This window comes from Monodon monoceros, unplaced genomic scaffold (assembly GCF_005190385.1).
Source record: "Monodon monoceros isolate NGI ecotype Baffin Bay Population unplaced genomic scaffold, NGI_Narwhal_1 Super_Scaffold_8, whole genome shotgun sequence".
In the NCBI taxonomy this organism is placed as follows: domain Eukaryota; kingdom Metazoa; phylum Chordata; class Mammalia; order Artiodactyla; family Monodontidae; genus Monodon; species Monodon monoceros.
The window spans coordinates 32844929-32850669 of record NW_021703785.1 but is presented as its reverse complement, the minus strand read 5'-3'; the positions used below and the strand labels follow the sequence as shown (position 1 = coordinate 32850669).

Here is a 5741-nt window from a genome sequence, read left to right as displayed (position 1 = left end):
TTTTGGAGATAGATCATGACTGTTATTGTCCAATAATATGACAAACTCTGCTTCTTAATGTGGGTGTGTCAGTGTGTGTGTAGTTGAAATTTTAAAAGAACTGGGATGTTGATATGATTTTTGTTAAAAATGTTTTTGAGAAACTTGTAAGATATTTTTAGCACCCAAAATACAATTCCTGCTTTTCTATAAATCTTACTAAGTATCACATAAATGGAGTCAAACATGCTACTTTTTTCAATATAATTAAGTAAAAATAAGGACAAAAAACACATAAAACTCTTGAACTTCAAAGGAGTAAGTTAGCAGCATTGAGTGTAAATAATGTTTATGGAGTAAACATAATTGGGCTGCAAGTGAAAAGAGGTTATATATTTAAACCGACTCAACCATCAGTGAAGATATTCTGGAGGAGGTGAGTTTGTTGGACCTGTGTGAATAAAAGACAGGGAAGACTTTCTTGGATTCCTTTTTTCTTTCTAGCTGGTATTTGAATCAATGTGAGTGGGTAAGATCACCCAGGCAGAGTGTGAATTGAGGGCAAATTGAGAAGTGTGAATTGTAAAGCAAAAGGGGTCAATGAAACAATCCAGGGGAGACATATATTTTAAAAATGGATACCAGAAACACTAAAGAAAATAAGGGGGAACAAAAAGCAAAATGGGGGCAAATCAGGAGAAAGCAGTACCTTGGAGGAGAAATATTGGGGCAAAAGACATTTTGAGCAAAGGGAACACAGGTATTTGAAAAGGAGAAAGTATTCAATCCATCAGTGCTATAGAAAGTTCAGGGACAGAAATTCTCCCACAGCTGGATAATTTGGAAGACACTGGTGACCTTTACCAGAGGAAAGAGCAATTGCTGGTATTCGATGCCATATTTCAGGGTGACAAGCACTGGTGATTATTGGTGAGTAAAGAGGGGAAAATAGAGGCAGCTATTATAGACTATTCTCTCTGGAAATTTGGCTGCGAATGGAAGGGGATAACGGGATATGGGAATGGGTCATGTCAACTACAAATTGGCATTTCCCATTGGCACTTGCCGTCTACCTCTACAAGGATTAAATCATGTGCAGCTGCAGCTGCTGACTCTCAACCCCCCCTAAAAGGGGTTCAGGGAGGAGAGCTGAAATGAGCCACTCTGTGCTCTGGGGTGCACTGGCAGAACAGGTCTTCAGATAGTTAGATATCTTCAGGAGCCAATTTTATGAGCCTTGTGTCTCCTCATATCTAGAAAAGCACTAAAATCCTTCATGGTGACGTCTGCTCCTCGTGACTAGGAGTAACCTGCATGAAACTAGCAGAAACTTTCTGTAAAAAATATGTGCTTGATTGCATGTATTCCCCCCTCACCAAAATCACATATATACTGACCTTCCCCCCTGCCCCTTTTGGGCAGTTTCTCAGAGCTATCTGGGATGCTGTCTCCCGGCCTGCAATCTTCATTTTGCCCCAAATAAAACTTAACTCTCAACTCTCAAGTTGTGCATCTTTTCTTTCTTTTTTTTTTTCTCTTTTGTGGTACACGGGCCTCTCACTGCCATGGCACCTTCCGCCGTGGAGCACAGGCCCCGGACGCGCAGGCTCAGTGGCCACGGCTCACGGGCCCAGCCGCTCTGCGGCACGTGGGATCCTCCTGGACCGGGGCACGAACCCGCGCCCCCAGCACCAGCAGGCGGACTCCCAACCACTGCGCCACCAGGGAAGCCCTGTGCATTTTTTCTTAAGTCGAGAGTCACATAACCTTGGAGTAAACATAGGGTCATAATAATTGTAATAAAACATTATTTTGGGCCATCCACAAAATCTTTTCAACATTTTAGGGAGTCCCTGAAAATGTATCATTTGCAATCAAAACCCTAGTCCTTGAGCCACACGGAGTCCCTCATGCCTCCAGCATGTGTATGTCAGCACAGTTCTCTCAACTTGATGGCTCTGTTTTCTCTCCAACTTTGGCTGCTTTTGCTGTCGTTGCTGTGTGACATCACCAATTCCTTTTCTTTTAAATATAAAATATAACTTAAGTCACTGGGTCCTCTTCCTCCTTTTTTCTGACGTGTGCCGTCTTTTCCACATCTTTAATTTCTGCTGTAACAGCATCTCTCTGAAGTGGGGAAAACACCACTCTAATCTTACAACTACACATAATGAGCTTTACAATATGGAGAAAGCATTGTAATTTCCTTGAATGGAAATTATTAATTTTAAACCACAAAACCTAACCAAATCCCATCACACAAAAAAACTAAAAATATTTACCCTGTATTGTTCTGTCTCTACCACATGGGCAGAGTAGCTGGGATTTTTTTCCCTGATACTAGCGTTATGTCATTTTTAACATCTTCTCTTCTTGGCACTTGAACAGAAGCTATTGGAGTAAATAATAGAGCCACAAAATAGTCTGAGCAGCACATACTGAATCAGTATTGATGGAGCAGAGAAACTTGGAAGAGCAAATTAGAAGTAATCCCATGGACTTCAGAGCACAGAATGAGAAGCAGATTGGAAATGGCTGGCTATAGATGGATTGAGAACATTTATGTATTTCCTGGATTTTGTTTTAAAAAGTGTACCTTGAGTGAGGTACATAATCTGAATGAGCAAATTAATGTACAATAATTAAATATCCAGCCAATAAAGTTACACCAAGTAAACCATAGTTTACAAATCTCAGACACTTCAGAAAAATTTTAGAATCACTATTTGATAGGCTAAGACAAAATTAGTTCAGTCTCATTAAAATACTGAAATCAAACCTCGTTATTTTTTTAATCAACATGAAATTAAATGTTTACTTTTCAAAAATTTGTTGTCATTGCTTACTAGAGAAAATTAACTGTTTCATTATTTATCATTAGTGGCTCATTTATGTAATGTGCCACTTTGTTTAGTTTTTCATCTTTGAAAAATTAACAATGAATTTGGTTTCTTTGAGGCTCCAGACCCTTATATTTATATGCAAAGTTGTCCACAGAATCTATTTTATGCTATTCTTTTTTAAACTGGTACACACTGTTCACACTTATATTTCAAATTTGGAAATGCATATTTGCAAGCAGTAATACAAAAGCATTCATGAAGAATGCATAATCTCTGAAAATTATGAAAACATCCCCGCTACCAATACATTTCTAAATGCAAAACTGACTACCATATTGTTACTTCTGTGTAGCAGGAGAAGTTCATTTTCAAAACAGATAAAATTCAGTCTTTAGATGTGAATGGTATGAATGACAGTCTTTTCTTTCTTTTTTTTTTTTAAATTTCTTAGTTGTTTGGGATCCTTAAGCATGCAAGTCTCAAAGGGGAGGGTCCACAAAGGAACCAGGGTTGTCTTATGGCACCCAGTTAAGCCAGAGCTGGGAATGCCTCTGGGTCATCCACGTCAGGAGCAGAAGCACTTGACTTGTCAGTCCTGATGCCCCGGTTTGGACGTCCACCACGCCCACGGCCACCTCATCCTCCCCTGCCACCACATCCTGGGCGGCCAGGCTCTCCAAAATTGATCTCCAGTTGAGACGTTATATCATTTGCTGGCTTCCGGAAATGGTGATCCATAACCGAGTCTTCAGCGTGAACCTCTTCACTCTTTGACTTATGAAGAACAAATCCCTTCTTCCACTGCCCGTCAGCATCTTCTTTTAGTTTTCAGATGTTAAATTCTACTTTTGCCCGGTCCTTATTTTGAATAGCCTTCCACGCATCCAAAGTCATTTCTTTTGGGTCTTCTTCCTTCACTTTTCAACTTCATTCTCCTTATTTTCAGTGTCTGCCACTGGATGTTCTTCACCTTCAGGTGTTTCCTCAGTCACATTTGATTGCTCCAAGTCAGTTAATTCATCTTTGACAGTTCCCCAGCTGTGAGATCCACTACCTCCACGCTTGTCCTCATGCTTCAGGCCAGATCTGTCACTTCACTATGCCTATCAAATTCACATTTGTCACGAGAATCAAAGCCATCTCCCCGGCCCATTCCCCGTCCACAACCTCCTCGACCTCTTCCAAGAGGTCGCCACCAGGGAAGCCCCCCACCCTTTACTTCAAGTGGCTTTTCAAATCGTCTTTCACGAGGTGGTCGCCTTTCTGGTCTCCTATCAATTATCTTCTCTTCACCCTGAAGTTGTTGATCAGGTCTTCTTCCAACGCGTCTTTTTCCTTCTTTCTTAAGTGCCACAGGTGGCTGCATCTCCTCCTTCTTGTCAACCACACCGACACTGGGAGGCAGCGGGTTCTTGATGTCTTTCTGGGACTCTTTATGCAGCTGTTTGCCCACCGCGTTGGAGTTTGGGCTACGGCCTGAGCTGCGCTCTTGGCCCCAGGGCCCCCAAAGCCGCCCCCGCTGGCTTCTTTTTTCTTGTTCTCTGTTGCCTTCAACACCTCGAAGGGGTCCGATTTGTTGTCAAATAGCTGGTCGAATCGGTTGGTGACCACGCAGCCGAAGCCTTCCTGTAAGTGCCCAGGCATGATGGCGGCTCGGCGTCGCGTTCCTCCACGGATTGCAGCAGGCCGCGCCGGGCTGAGAGTGCCTGCTTCAGCTCTTTCCACAAGATGGCCAGGCTATTCTTTTTGAATAAATTCTTAAATGAACATTACTTCCGCTTTCTTCCCAAGACCTTTTTATATTCGTATAAGATTGTTATCCAGATGATTTATTCTTTGCTGATTAAAGATGAAGAAGACCATAAGTTTATTAATTGTTAGATTTATATGTGCAACGTGAAAGTGAGTGAATCAAATGTAAATCCCATGTTGTGTGCAAATGCACAATAGATTTATGTAATCTAACAAGTTTATAAAGGAAATTTGACGGTATGCACTAAAAATTATTTTGCGGCACACATAACATAAAATTTGCATTATAAACCAAGATACTCTCTGCAACTCACATATGCAGGGGAACATGTCTGCATCCTCAAAGCCGCTCTAACCCTACAAGTACACATAAAGAGCTTTATAGTATGGAGAAGGCATTGCAATTTCCTTGAATGGAAATTATTAATTTTAAGCCACAAAACCAAACCGAATCTCATCACGCACAACCTAAAAATCTAGAATCCCTAATGTTCACCAACTTTATTATCTTGAGCCTTGAATTAAATTTGTAGAACTCAAATCCTACATGCATGCATACATTCTCTGGATTAGAAAATGTGGTTGTCATTTTAGCATTATATTGCTTGAGGTCCAATGTTCTCAAATTTTTACTTCCAATTTTCATACTTTCATCTGTACTTATATTAATTTTGGTCATGTTTACCTTAGAAGTAGACAGGGGTGATAATTTATTTATTTTAGATGATACCTAGCTTATTTAGAGCAAGTAATTTCATACTCTATGAAAATTAAAATATTGTGATTATGAGACTTTTTGTCAAAATCAAGATCTATTGTTAGGAGACACTGACATGATGCTTTATAACTTTTTAGTCATCCAGCCAAAGGGTAGTTTGGTTTCATAGATAGCTATGTTAATGATCATTTCAAATTTTCCTATTATTAGTGCACCTTTATATTTAGAAGAGTTGGTGAATAAAATAATTATCCATCTTGACTGTAGAGCTTGTCTTTCTAACTGTCCTACATAAAATCTTTAGGCAGAAGAAACAATCAAAGCTTTGTAGAACAAATGAATTAATTGTAAAATTAATTGGGCCATGTTTCTACTTTTAAAAATCAAGTTACATTTTAGTGAGTCTGTGAACACTTTTACTAAAGAAAGCCACAATCAGACTGAATATA

At 39.9% G+C, this 5741-nt stretch overlaps 1 pseudogene; it reads right to left on the bottom strand.

The window, feature by feature from the left end:
- Positions 1-3322: 3322 nt before the first annotated feature.
- On the bottom strand, positions 3323-4466 carry LOC114888336 (annotated as a pseudogene).
- Between the last annotated feature and the right edge of the window lie 1275 nt (positions 4467-5741).